The sequence below is a fragment of the Giraffa tippelskirchi genome, chromosome 3 (genome assembly GCF_054371585.1).
Source record: "Giraffa tippelskirchi isolate mGirTip1 chromosome 3, T2T-mGirTip1v1.2.pri, whole genome shotgun sequence".
NCBI classification, from domain to species: Eukaryota; Metazoa; Chordata; class Mammalia; order Artiodactyla; family Giraffidae; genus Giraffa; species Giraffa tippelskirchi.
The window spans coordinates 99245909-99259926 of NC_137277.1; the positions used below are offsets into that span (position 1 = coordinate 99245909).

A 14018-nucleotide genomic window follows, 5' to 3' on the forward strand; every position below is an offset into this window, starting at 1 on the left:
CTGGGCCCTTCCAGGATTGGATCAAAATGGGTGATTGAATTTTTTTTTTTCCAACCTCTAAAAATCAGTGAAGTGGCCTGGCCTCCCCTCCTTGCTGCTTGTTGAAAACAACCGAGGAGGACATCTGGGAGCAATTAACCAAGCTGAAGTTTTGGTGGATGCTTTAGGGTGACTTGTGTGGCTTTCTTGAATTTTCTCTGCCTCACTTAACTACATACACTCACTTTCTAGGGCAAGAATGAGCTAACGCAGATGGGAGGTGTAAAGGGCATCTCGCCTGCTGTGTCTTTTTCTTTCCCGAACTCGAATTAGGGAGGTTCAGGGACCGGTGATTGCCTCGGACGTCCCCGGGGCCGTGTCCCTGCAGCCTCCTCCCACCGATCCGAGCTTGCCCTGTGCTGTCTGCGCGCGCGCACACACACACACACACACACACACACACACACACACACACACACACACACACACACACACACACACACACACACACACACACACACACACACACACACACACACACACACACACACACACACACACACACACACACACACACACACACACACACACACACACACGGGGGGGGGGCTGTGTTGTCTGCACACACACACGGAGTGCCGACATCATGCTTGTATCGGCGGGAGGAGGGAGGTATGGAGGTAGGAGAAATACAAAGATGCTATTATTGTTTCCGTGAGCAGCAGTAAATTAAGTTCTCGAGTTCCCAAAATGTTTTGTTATTCCACAGTAGAGGGAAAGCTGGGGTAGGGCCTATGGATTCGGGAACCCTGGGTTCCCAGGCAGGCAATTCAGCCCGCGGGGCGCAGCCCACTCCACACCCGAATCCCGTTAGACCAGCCTTGGTCTAAGAGCGATCTATTTAGGACCGTCGCTGCCTTGCATGACCTGCGGGAATCATACACGGGTCACCCCAATCATGTGTCTTAGAGCAGGGAATACAGAAGTTGCTATAAATGGATTTATTGGCAACCCCTAACCTTGCTGAGCCAAATACGCCTTTAAAGACAACTGTCTTTTAAACAAGTTCCCCCATAAAAACTTCAACCTCACGCAGAGCTTCCCAATATGAAGATACCCGGGGAGAGGAGCGTCCATGTTTAAAGTTCCTGTGAAGAGGGACAGGAAGTAAGATGCCACACAATCTCCTTACATAAATAAAAGATGACTGAAATTTGCTGGATTTTTCACCCACAGTTTCAAAGGCCTGATTATTACTATGTTGATACTTGAGCAGTAAACATACCAGCGACCTTGAAGTTTTCCTGAAATAAAGCAGGATATGAATATTTAAAATATAAACTTACTAAACCAGAAGAACTGTGACTTATTTCTTCACTCTGAAATGTCCCATTGCTGCAAAATATGGTAATATGTTTTAATTTCTCTTGAAATGCATGAAAGTTACCAGTCTTTCAACAACAGATGAAAAAGCAGGACAACAACGTTAATAATAAAAGAATGACACAATAGAAAGAAAAAAAAATCCACACACAGGCTAGTCTAACTAATCTGAAATGTTAAGATACAAAAGAAACAATCCTAGGGAAATAGACTAATAGTGTTCCCTGACTCCACCTTCTTTATAATGGGTGAAATGTACATTTTGCATTGCTCCTCTGTCTCTGGCTCTTCTATGTTCTCCAAGTTTTTTAAGAAATTGCTCAGTTGGATTGAGCTTTGAAGACAACAAAATTCATTTTCCCCCTTCCTCAAAGCTCCCTAAGTAGCAAGCAGAAGATCACATAAAGTAAATACATTAATTACCAGCATCGTTTTTAAATTATTTTTAGCTGAAAATTTTTTGTCTTTATAGCTTCAGAAGTCACAGTCATTAAAGAAATAACTTCATCACTGCCTAGTTAGGAGTGTTTAACATTCTAAACAGGCATACAGCTAGCAATCTGAAATTTGTACACAGAAGGGCCCTGTCTCCTGTTCTTCCTGTAGTGTTTATATAATCCAAACTACATATGTTATTATGCAGAATCTGATCTTCAGCTTTAAACAGCTAACATTACATACAGTATGTCATACTAAGAACATCAAAACCTGTCTTAAACTGGGAGTGAAAATGGTACATTTTATAGAAGACAAGGCCAAAAGCACAGAGTAATGAAAATTCATGGGTGAGAAAAAAGGAAGATTCATTAAGAGCTAGATGTAAGAAAAAATTTTGAGCATTTTCTAAGAAGCTAAATAACGGTAGTATTAGTGGAACACAGATTCAAAAAAATTAATGCTTTTTGAACATCTGCTTTTCCCTTAAAAAAATAAAAATGTTTTTGGTCAGTTGTTAGGTGAGGACTTATTTGTGTTTTTAGGGGGAGGTGAAGGCAAAAATCATTGCCTGCTTTTCTTATGGTCTTTCTGCTTATCCTACCCAGTTTTAAAAAACTCACTCATTACATTTTTGTAGATTCCAGTAAAAAAAAAAAAAAGAAATATAGCTCACATGAATATTATATATTGAACACGTTCACCAAGCATGCATACAATATACTGGATTCTATTTTTAAATTTTCTGTCAGTTTGCCAGCAATGTAGCTTTTCTCAGCAGAGTGAAAGAGTGAAAGAAAACAGCAAATAATAAACCGGTTATTTTACCCTGCAATTTACTGCCCTGGGCAATAGGCTGAGGAAGGCGTGAGAAAAGAATGTGCCTTGTGAGTGAGAGCGTGGTTTTTTCCCTTGCTCAGATTCTTAAGTACATCTATTTTAAAGCAAGCCTAAGTTAGGATCATAGCCAGTGTTTATTATGATATGTGTAGTATAGAAGACATAGTGAGAAGTGAAATGTTTAAAACAGTATAGTAATTAAATGCAAAAACTGAGACAGGACTTTAAAAAAAAAAGGTAAGGTAGGCAATCCAGACTCAAAATAATTGAGCCCACAAACATTTTTTGCCTACTTTGGAGTGTTTTTTAATGTTTACAGAATTCATTCTCCTTTGATTCATTCATTCTTCTTTCCCTTGTAACTCTGTGGAGAGGAAACAAAATTTTAAAACCCAGGGACTGATGAAATAAATTGGGTTATAGTTAGAAATCAGAAAAAGAAATTATGTACCCTTACTGCATGTGTAATAATCCATGGTCATCTACATATACCAGCACATGGTCAGATGTGGGATAATGGCAGACATCCATCCAGGGATGTCAAAAGCCATACTTGGGCACAGTTATTCAGGCAGTTAAATTAAAAGAGTCATCTAAAGGGACATATGAACACCTCTGCACATCAAGCACATGGCCTGCCAATATTGTAGAAACTTATCCAATAGGGGCCAGACAGTGAATTATTTAAACTGATAAGGAATCCACTGAGGGAAGAAAGTAGGGAGGTAGATTCAGGGATTCACATTTCCTTATGACAATATAGGAGTAACTAAAATCCTGGGAGAATCTGCTTTAAAATGACATGCCATCTGACGAACATTTTAAATATAGATTTAGCCCTATCTTGTGATGGTGAAATGGTCTGTCGGGGGAAATAGAAATTTCCCATGTTCAGGAAGAATGAGGTAATGCAATTAGGTAATAATCCCTCCAATAAATGTTGAGTCTGGTTAAGATGGCTTAAAAAGAAAGGAGAAATGTGTTGCTTAGTTTCAGTGTAACAAATGCATTTTAATGTTCCCCACCATGGGAGGGGTGCCTTCCTTCTTCTCAGTAAGTTGCACAAAAAGTCTGGACATTACAGGAATAATATTTAGACTCTAGAGTTCTGACTTTGGCAGTTATTGTTTGTGACTCCCGGCAATTCACTTAGTTTTTTTGAACCTCCGATCCCTCATCTTTGAAATAAGGAGGATACCCTGGAATTTCTGCTTCCCAGTTTTGTTGAGAAGATTAAATGAAATAAGGTGGAAAGCATTTAATAAATTAGAAAATGCTTTACAATTGTTAATTTTTATTTAATAAATAATAAGCTATGTTTTTCCTCCCCATTACCTGGGACCGCTTTGATTGGAATAACAACCTAGAAACTTGATCAGAGCAGCCCAGAGGGCCCACGTTTGCCAAATGTGAGAAGGAGAGAGCCTGAACAATGATTTAGTAGTAGATAATAACATAAATCAAACTCTCAGAGGTTCATCTGGGGCTAAATTGGCAGTTCTTGTCTCCAACAGCAGCAGTGAGGAGACATTTACAGTTATATTTTTACAGAAGCCATTTATGTTTTTCTTGTGTGTTAATGTTAAGGAGGAAAAATTGTAGTATATATACAATACAGGTGGACCTCACTTTATGCAAATCAACATGGAAACCCTTAATTACACAACATATTGATTACAACGAAATATTTCCTTTTAAAAAATTCTTGCTGAGATTCTTTGCCAGTGCCACTACCATCTTATTTACATTATTAATGACTAATAATCATCCTGTCAATTCTGTGAAATAGTACTGATGCACTAAGGAGATTATGAGCTTGAACCCATATAAACATTTTTTTGTAACACCAGGCAATAGTCAAAACTCCTTTGCAGTTGCATATTTACTTGGAGAAACATAAATCATAGACCAGCACCTACCACAACATTTGGTTCAAAGGGCAGGGAGCAGGAGGCATAAATGTGGAGAGTCTAGCCCAAACGGGGTTTTTTTTGTTTAAAAATCAGTTTGCTGTTTCCCCTTTGATGATCAAACAAATCTAATCCAGAAGGATGGGGAATATCGATACCATTGATGATGATGATAATTGATTTCCTAGAACAGAGAGGGATTTCTCTACTAAAGGGCAATGCAGAATAGACAGAGACAACTTCCAAGCCAAAATGTGCATATAGCAGAATTCCTCCATTTAAAAAACTGTTTTTTAAAACTAGTCTTGGGATTTAATACAATAATCAGAAGTTCTAGGACTTCCCTGATGGTCCAGTGGTTAAGAATCTGCCTGCCAGTGCAGCAGCCATGGGTTCGATCCCTGGTCCCAGAAGATCCCACATGCCTTGGGGCAACTAAGCTCTGCACATCACGACTACTGAAGCCTGTGCCATCTAGAGCCTGCACTCCACAACAAGGGAAGCCACCGCAATGAGAAGCCCTCGCATCACAATGAGTAATCCCAGCTCATGATGATTAGAGAAAGTCTACGTGTAGCAATGAAGACCCAGCACAGCCATAAATAAATAGATAGAAAAATAAATAAATAATTTTAAAAAATAATTAGAAGTTCTGTCTAAAACAGTCTATTAAAAATCTTTAGAGTTGGGGCAGACATCTTTCAATCTACACTTTGGCACTCTAGATCTTGGTGTATGTCAAGTCTAAATGTTTCAATGGCTTTAACAGGAATCATATCTGCCTAAGAGAAAATAGGGCATGATGTAATTATCTCTGGGCTACATTAGAGGAGTCACTCCTTACCTAGAGAATTTGCTTTAAAAACCAGCTACTTAGTAAAGATTGATTTGACTACCTAGTGAGTTGTAGCTAAAGCCCTGTCACCTTTCAGTGAATTCAAAGCTCTTCTAGCTTTTACAGTTAATCTAGTTCCTCTCAGTCTTCAAGATCTTCTGTGCCTTTGAAAAGACCACCTGAAGGGAAAGAGATTATTGATACAATTACAATAGAAACAGGTTAAAACAAGATGTCAGAAGCCCAAAATAAGACAGCCATCACTGAGGGTTAAAATTAGATGATGTCCTCTTAGGCTCTTCCTCCTCTTTCTAATTCTCCATGCCCTCATCCTACCCCGAGGAGCCAACCAGAATGCTAGAGGCCTAAATCTTGTTGACAAAGAATTGGTACCGAAAATTAAAAAAAAAACTGTCCTAATATTTATCTGTGAAGCTATATTTAGCATCCCAAAATCAGGTGGCATGCAGAGAAACTGGATCACTCATACATCATTGGTGGAAATATAAAATGATACAGCTACTCTGGGAAACGTTCCCTCGTGTTCCAGTGGTTAAGAATTGGCTTGCCAATGCAGGGGATACGGGTTTGATCCCTGGCCGAGGAAGATCCCACATGCCACAGAGTAATTAAGACCATGCACAACTACTGAAGCTGGTGCCCTCTAGGGCCTGTGCTCCACAACGAGAGAAGCCACCGCAATGAGAAGCCTGCACACTGCAATGAAGAGCAGCCCCTCTCGCTACAACTAGAGAAAGCCTGCATGCAGCAACAAAGACCCAGGGCAGCCAGAAAGAAATAAACAAATACATATATAAATCAAAAAGTTTTTAATTAAAAAAATAAAAACTAAATATGTAACTGCCACATGACCCAGAAATTGCACTCCTGGATATTTATCCCAGAGAAATGAAGACTTGCGTTTCAAATGAAGACCTATATACAAATATTCATAGAAGTTTTATTTGTAATAACAAAAAGTAGTAACAACCCAGACATCCTGCAACAGATAGATCATTAAACCGGTCTACCCATGCCCTGGAATATTTACACAGCAGTTAAATGGAATAAACTATTGTTACACACAGCTTGGCTAAATCTCCAGGGAATTATGCTGAATGAAAAAAAGCTAATACTAAAAGGTTACATACTGTATGATCCATTTATATAAAATGCTTGAATTGACAATATTATGAAATGAAAGATTATTGGTTGCCAGGAGTCAACATTGGTACAAGGGAGAAAAGTGAAAGCGTTAGTCACTCAGTTGTGTCCAACTCTTTGTGACCCCATGGACTGTATAGCCAGCCAGGCTCCTCTGTCCATGGAATTCTCCAGGCAAGAGTACTAGAATAGGTAGCCATTCCCTCTCCAAGGATCTTCCTGACCCAGGGATTGAACCTGTGTCTCCTGCATTGTAGGCAGATTCTTTACCATCTGAGCCATCAGGGAAGCCCTGGTACAAGGGAGAGGAGGGCTTAAAAGGACAACAGAAGAGATCTTTGTAGTGACAGACATGTTCTGTTTCTTTACTATGTCGATGTCAATATCCTTGTGATAACATTCTACAGTTTTGCAAGATATTACTGTTTGTGATAAACTGAGTAAAGGGGACAGGAGAGCTCTACATTAGTTCTTATAACTGCATGGGTTATAAATAGTGATGTCAAGACAAAAAGTTTAATTTTAAAAAGTCAGATGGCAAAAATACTCAAGAAGATGAAAACCAAAATATTAATAGAAAAAAAGTGTTATTAAACAAAAGGTCCTGTGTATCATCACTCAGAATGACAAACATATCAAAAGCAAAGACTGTCTCCACATGTTGATTAAAACATAACATCCAGAGGCCCTTGAGAACAGTGATACATACAATAAACAATGTGTGTGCATGCTCAGTTGCGTCCAACTCTTTGTGACACTATGAACAGTAGTCCACCAGCCAGGCTTCTCTGAATTTTCCAGGTAAGATACTGGATTGGCTTGCCATTTCCTACTTCAGGGGATCTTCCTGACCAGGGGATCAAACCCGCATCTCCTGTGTCTCCTGCATTGGCAGGTGGATTCTTTACCACTGCATCACAATAAATAATGCTGATGTCCAAATGGCAAAGCAGTTTAAAGCCTGCTCATAGTGAATCTGACAGCTTTTCCCAACTAGAATGTGAGCTCCATAAGGACAAGGAATATGTTGCGTGATTGAATGAATATAAATTGTGCATTTTCCCGTTATTTATTGCTGTGTACTAACCCATCCTAAACTCACTTTCTTTGTAGGATAGCGATTTAGGATTTGACTGGGCTCATTTACGCAGTTCCCACCCAGCTTGCAGTCAGAATATGGCTCCTGGGGGTCTGGTACTGGACTGAGAAGATACAGAAGAATCGAAATTCCTTAGGCATCTCTATCTGACTCCACTTGGTGGCCAGCATAGTCAGCCTCTCACATGGGCAGCCGAGGATTCACAGCTGTGTCCCCAAAAGCAACTGTGGAAGGTGCATGGCCCTTTCTAACCCAGACACAGCAGTCACACAACAACTTTATTGCTCTTGTTGGGAGTGGCTGTGGTGTAATAAAAAGGCCTTGGGCTTCAGAGACACGCAGACCTGCATTTCACAGCCCAGTTCCCCCTTCTCTGCAACCCAAGGTGAAACTGTTATCTTAATAACTGGCATCAGAATTCACCTTTTTGAAGGTATTTATTAGGAACATATTTATTGGGTCAGAGGTGAGACCTTTGAACCTGAGTGTAAGTTGAGTGGCAAGGCATCATAGACAAGGGCCAGACCGCACTGAGTGTGACAAGGAGAGGAATTTTTGTCTGTTTCTGAGGGGGGAGGTAAGAATAAACTGTAAGATAGCCAAAGGTACAAGGCAATGTGTATGAATAACCACCCCCTGACTCCACTGCCCTGAGAAGGTCCCTCCAATGGAGGGGCTAAAGAACATTTTAATAATGATAGAATGCCTATTTTTAAATTGAAAGTTGTTTATGGTAACATGTTGCTTCTGTGGGTCCTTCTGTGCCATTCTCTCTCCCTCTGCAGCTGACACACAAATTATACTCTAATGACAATGATTGCAATCAGTTTTCAATGTAATGGCACCAAGTAGATATTCAATAAATAGTAGCGGGTATTATAGTTATTGATCAAAACTTCAAATTTTGGTCCCCACTGGTGGCTCAGTGGTAAAGAGCCTGCCTGACCTGCAGGAGACACGTTCTGGGAGGATTCCGCATGCCATGGAGTAGTTAAGCCCATGCACAACTATTAAGCCTGTGCTCTAGAGCTTGGGAGCTGCAACTACTAAGCCCACAGGCGCAGCTACTGAAGCCCACGAGCCCTAGAGCCAATGTTCCACTGCAAGAGAAGCCACTACATTGAGAAGACCTCACACTTCAAATAGAGAGTAACCCCCACTCGCCACAATTGGAGAAAAATCAGAGCAGCAGTGAAGATCCAGCACAGCTAAAAAATAAATACAATTATTTTTAAAAATCCAAATGTTATATGTCTTAACAAAAATGACTAATTAATTATTCCTGATATACCAGTTAATAACATCAGAGAAACCTTGGTTTTAAAGGGCTTAACCGATAATAGTGTGTTTCAGGCTCACTTAAGTGGCAAAGTCACAGGTAGAGTAAGCTTCAAAATTGGATGATCCAGCAACTCAACAAGGTCATCAGAGACTGATTTTCTTTCCACCCTCTGCTCAGTTACGTGCCATGTGAGCTTCATCCTTCATCTTGAAACCGATTCCCCTTGACAATGGAATGTGGCTGCCAACTGCAACTGGGCTATGTTTCCCTGTTTGCGTCCAGTAGGAGAAAATGCATATTCTTGTCCCAATGTTATAAGCAAGAGTACTGAAAGCCACCTTTATTGAATCATCTGAGGTCCAATGTCCACTTCTAAGTCAGCGTCAGTGGACAGAGGCGGAAATGTGCTGATTGGCCTGAGTCAGTCACGGCCTATCTCTGGTGTGATCTCTCTGGTGTTAGAAGAGGAGGTTGTTAGTTTGCCTGGAAGCATGTAGGCAGTACCAGGAAAAGGTAAGTTCCCCAAAGAATATCAGATAAGGAAGAAGCAAACCAACAACATCCACTATAATTGACAAATATGGATAACAAACAAAAATTCTTCAAATTATCACCTCTATGAGAGGAAATAACCAAGGGAAACTTTGGTGATTAAAAAAAAGTTATATGTTTTTTACCACAATTAAAAAGAAAAACAAGTTGGGAAGCACAGATATAACAAGAAAAAAAAAAGCAAAGAGAAGAGAAAAGGAGAATACATGGATTAAAAATGAAAACAGAGGGATTGGACAGAAAAAAACATAAGCAAAGATAACTTTTTTAAATTTATTTATTTTAATTGGAGGCTAATTACAATCTTGTAGTGGTTTTAGGCAAAGATAACTTAATTGTAAGACTCTTGGCTCAAGAAGAAGCTAATGGGTTTTTTTTTTTTTTTGAACACAAATGACACAGAGGCCTAATTATAAGGCTTATTAGAGTCATCAGCAAAATGGAACAGAAAAGAACAGAACAACTTGTAATAAATCTCACCTAAAAAAGGTGGGAACAATACTAAATAGGGCTGGCTGCAAGTAAAGAAGCACTGAAACCCAATTATCTAATGGCAATATTTATGTGATCTGTTCCCTTTTTAATGTATAAATGTTTTGAATACTACAAATGGAATAAGAAAAGAGTTAACAAATATTGAAATTATATGATATTTATATTAGTTTCCTGCAGCTGTAGCCACAAACTACCCACAAACTTGGGGGCTTCAAACAACAGAAATTTACTTTCTCCCAGTTCTGGAGGCCAGGTATCAGCAGTAGGAAAATGCTCTCCGCTCTAAAGAGTCCGAAGGCTCTGGGGGAGAGTTCTAACTTACTTCTAGTTCCCAAGGGCCTCAAGCATTTCTTGGCTGTGCCTGCATAACTCCAGTGTCTGCCTCCACCTTTGATGGCCTTCTCTGTGTCTGCCTCTTCTCTTCTGTCTCAAATCTGTCTCTGCATTTTTCTCATAAATATGCCTGTCATTAGATTTAGGGCCTCTACCTAGATAGTCCAGGATGATCTAATCTCAATATCCTTAATTTAATTACATCTGCAGAGACCTTTTTTCCCAATAAGGTGACATTCACAAGTTCTAGGTATTTGGACATGCTGTGCTTGGTCAGATGCTCAGTCATGTCTGACTGTTTGCAACCCCATGGACTGTACCCCGCCAGGCTCATCTGTCCATGGTATTTTCCAAGCAAGAATACTGGAGTGGGGTGCCATTTTCTATTGCAGGGGATCTTCCCAACCCAGGTATCGAACCTGTACCTCTTATGTGTCCTGCATTGGCAGACAGATCCCTCACCACTAGCGCCACCTGGGAAGCCCTATTTGGACATGGACATATCTTTTTGTCAGGCAGCCATTCAACCTACTAAAGTATTTGTTAAAAAAGAAAACTAAGCTAACCAAATTGTATAAGGAACCTAAATACTAGATTTAAATTTACAAATCAATTACATTTGCTAATGAAGTGTTTACTTTTATTTTTTCTCTATAATACAAATAATTTTTGTATTAAATGAATGCACATATATGTTATCATCTAGAAATGTCTATCATTTTACTTAAAAATACACAGAGCACTTAGGTTGATGACAAATGGGTAAAATCCATTTCCAGTAGTATTTTTTAATGCAAAATAAAGCTTTGGGGAGCCATCATACATACGTTACCTTAATAAAATATATATTTGAATTATAAAACTCAGTTTATAAGTCAGGATCTAGTCAGGAAAATAGAAAGCAAACTAGGTATACTTCAGAGTGAGCATTTCATACAGGAAACTATATTGCTGGGAGAGTTGAAAGGTCACAAAGGGAGGGGTAGGTAACCCTGAGATTAGTAGGACAGAAAGTGTTGTTATTCAGTTGTTTCTGGCTCTTTGCAACTGCCTGAATCTCAAGGAGGAATTTCCATGGACAGCTTCTCTTCTATGGGATTACCCAGGCAAGAATACTTGAGTTGGTTGCCATTCCTTTCTCCAGGAGGACAGAAAGAAAAAAGGTGGGAAAACAAAGAGGAGGAGATAGCACTATACTAGCTCAGGACTGTACTTCTTACTGTGTCCCTGGGAGTGCTAAACGGGATGCTGGGAACACCAGGGACAGGGTATCCAGAGACAAAGTCACTTCTAAAGATACTGCCAGAAACAGAAAAAAAAAAGAGAATTATGACTTCTCCCCTCTGTTCCTCTAATGCCTTCTAATTCTCTGCTGGCACCTTCTACTAGGAGAACTTAACAGGAGGCCAGCTAGAAAGGAAGCCTGGGAAATGCAGTTTCTGGGCTCTTAGCCCCAACATTTCAAAGCAGATTGTAGAAGGGTTGATGTGGAGCTCAGAGACAGCAGGTAAACAGTCAACACATCCAGTGGTTTAGAGAAGCAGGTGTACTTCTACATTGCTGATAACACTGAGTCAGAGCACAGCTGGTGATAAGGAGCTCTTCATACTCACTGACTAAACAGTGCCACTTAGGGGAACATCATTGAAAGAAATAAAGGCAAAAAAGAAATAAAAAATGTGTACCAAGTTGTTGAAAGTAGCCTCATTTATAATAGCAAAACCAGAGAAATAGCCCATACTCTCAACAGGAGGGAGACAATTGAGCAAATTATGGCAAAAGGATGTAATAAAATACTCTTAAAGCTTAAAAAAAAACACCCTGTATTTCAAATAAGTATGAAAATGTTCACATAAAATAAATTAAAGAAAAAAGTAGAACCTAGAATTGTAAGTGTACTATAATAATTACAATTGTGTAAAAATGTGCAAAAGTAGATTAACAAAGATCAGGGGAGACTTGAAGAAATGAAACTAGTCTAGAGCTTCATGTTTCTTAGGCTTCCTTTCTTCTATAAAGTTGCTTAAATTCTTAATTAAAAAAGAAAAGTAAATGCCTTTAATTGTATTTTTAGATTCCAAACTAACTAAAAAGTATGTTTCATGTTAAGCTGCTTTGAAGAAAAAAACCAACACACAGGCACACACACAAAATACAACCTGGCTAACCATTCCCACCATAGCACTTTTTACAACTCTGGCATTAATCACTGCCATGGCCCGAGGCCAGTGTCCAATTGGTCTAGAGATTTTATTTTACAACCTGAGAACACTGGCTGGCTCTGAGTGCCTCTGCTCTCCTGCCCCAAGCTGAGCCTTTCTTCTTGTTGCTATAAAATATTTCATGTATTTTGCTACAGGCCAGAAGCTGTTAAAGTTAACTAAAGCAATGAATAAAGATAACAGGTTGAGTAAAAAACAAATACCCCCCCCCCGAAAAAAAATCATTAGCTATTAGCATGTTAATGACTCAAAATGGTCTGTTCTCCTTCCCCCATCCCCGTACCCCTCAAGCCTGAAGTGCCTTATACCTTGCCTGAAACAAAATTCCCTAAACCCAGAGAGCAGAAAGGCCACACCTTGGATTCACCCCTCCCCCAACCCATGTTGCTTCCCAGAAACTTGATGTTCCATGTATTTCGCACTCATGAACTCTGCCTCATTAACAGGCTCGTGCAGATGCTTGTCACAGCTGCCTCAAGACTCTTTGGAGTCTGAGAGTATGTGGTTACAGCAGGGAAAGAATGACAGCGTAACTGCCTCCCATAGGGACCTGCTGGCAGATTGCCCAAGAGACCTTGGCCGTGCCCTGGGTTGGCTTTCTGTGTGATTGATTAAGCAGTCAGAGGCCTTCCAGGAGAACCAAGTTCCCAGCTTGATCAGCTTGTCATTTTTGCCTTTTATGATTGCTTGAGAATTACATTCCGAAGGGTGTCTAACTTTGTTCCATTTTCTCCACCTACCATCTGTGTGACCCTAGTTAAGTTATTTCAGCCTCCATGCCTCGGTTTCCTAATGTATAAAACAGGGAAATAACAGGAAATGGCAGTAGTTGCTTCATAGTTTCGTTGCAAAGATCAGGGTTAATGCCCTCAAGGCCTAATGGGGGATATTGCTAGTTATCTACCCAAGATCCATTCTACATTCTTTTTATTACAGAAACACAATTTTGTTTGAGGTGGCAATGTGCCCAGCTAAAGTACTCCATCCCCAGACTCCTGTATAGCTATGGTGACCATCTGATTCTGTTCTACAGGGAGGGGCTTCCAAGAAAGCGATGGTTTCTAATTAAAAAATAAAGGGACAGAGCCAGTTAGCATGTGTATTTTGCTCTTTGCCCTTTCTGCTTCATTCTGTATAGAATGGGGCTACCAGGAAGAAAAGCAGCTATCTTGCAACTAAGACAACACAAGCTCTGTGCTAAGCATGGTAGATCAGAAAGTTAGAAGGAACCTGCCTTGATGACTTTCTCAAGCAGCTGTACCAGGACTGGGGTACCTACCTCCTAACTTCTTGTTAGATGAGAAAAATGAACTTCATTTGGCTAAGCTACTGGGGTCAGGTTTCTGTTAAATGCAGCTGAATGAAATCCTGACCTAAGCACTCAGCATACTGCCTGCCAATAGTAATAATAAAGATTACTTTTTATTTTTCTATAAAGCATCATGATTATAAGTCAGCTGTCATTGCAATGAGCACTATGGGAGATTCA

General features: G+C 39.9%; 1 protein-coding gene across 4 annotated transcripts in view; it reads right to left on the minus strand.

Moving 5' to 3' along the window:
* The window catches only part of TANC1 (tetratricopeptide repeat, ankyrin repeat and coiled-coil containing 1), a 327768-nt gene that overhangs the window by 247733 nt on the left and 66017 nt on the right, over nucleotides 1-14018 (minus strand). The gene's annotated exons all lie outside the window — the stretch shown is intronic.